We start from the raw sequence: 748 nt of genomic DNA, 5'->3' as shown, positions 1-748 counted from the left end.
TCAATAATAGGTAAAATTAATTTATAGCATTAGAAGTCAGAATAGTTGTTACCTATGCTAAAAATGGTTTTGACAGTACAGAGGCACATGGCAGACTTCTTGAGTTCAGAAAACATCCTCTGTGCTTAATCTGTTTAGTTATATGAGCGTATTCACTTTATAAAATGTATCAGATGGCACTTTTATGAGTAATATTCTTTTCTTCACTTATGTCACCCTTCAATAAAAAAAAAACATGAAAAAGAAACTAACATAAAAAGAATTTAGGCTAGAATTATTAGATTTTAAAATCAATACTAGTTCAATAAATGAAATTGTAATGCAGTATCTACTTAATTGACTGAATACTTGGAGGAGGAATTGCTAATCAGATTGATCTCATGCCATGACCTTAATCTGGCTATGCTTTTGTAGCGAAGGTCATAGTGTGTTAAGGTGTTTTTCCCCTGCTCTCTCCCTTCCTTGCTCTTTCCCATTTACATATAAAGTTCCATAAGTAATTCATGGTATACTCTTCAAATGTAATACCATTCAAACATATTCTCATTCCCTTTTTCTTTAACTTTAATGTGAATTCTTGTTTTATCAGCACTGTAACCTTTATTCTGGATCTATCTGGCAGCAGGGTGGCAAGATATTTGGTTTGAGTTCAGGTTGATGAAAAAGTCTACTCTGCAAGATTTTGGGGTTAGAATACACACTATGTTTATTAACAGAGATTTTCTGCTAAGATTGGGACACAAGCTTG

The sequence above is a fragment of the Propithecus coquereli genome, unplaced genomic scaffold, assembly GCF_000956105.1.
Source record: "Propithecus coquereli isolate 6110/MARCELLA unplaced genomic scaffold, Pcoq_1.0 Scaffold276, whole genome shotgun sequence".
Classification (NCBI taxonomy): Eukaryota; Metazoa; Chordata; class Mammalia; order Primates; family Indriidae; genus Propithecus; species Propithecus coquereli.
This window is presented reverse-complemented; position numbering follows the sequence as displayed.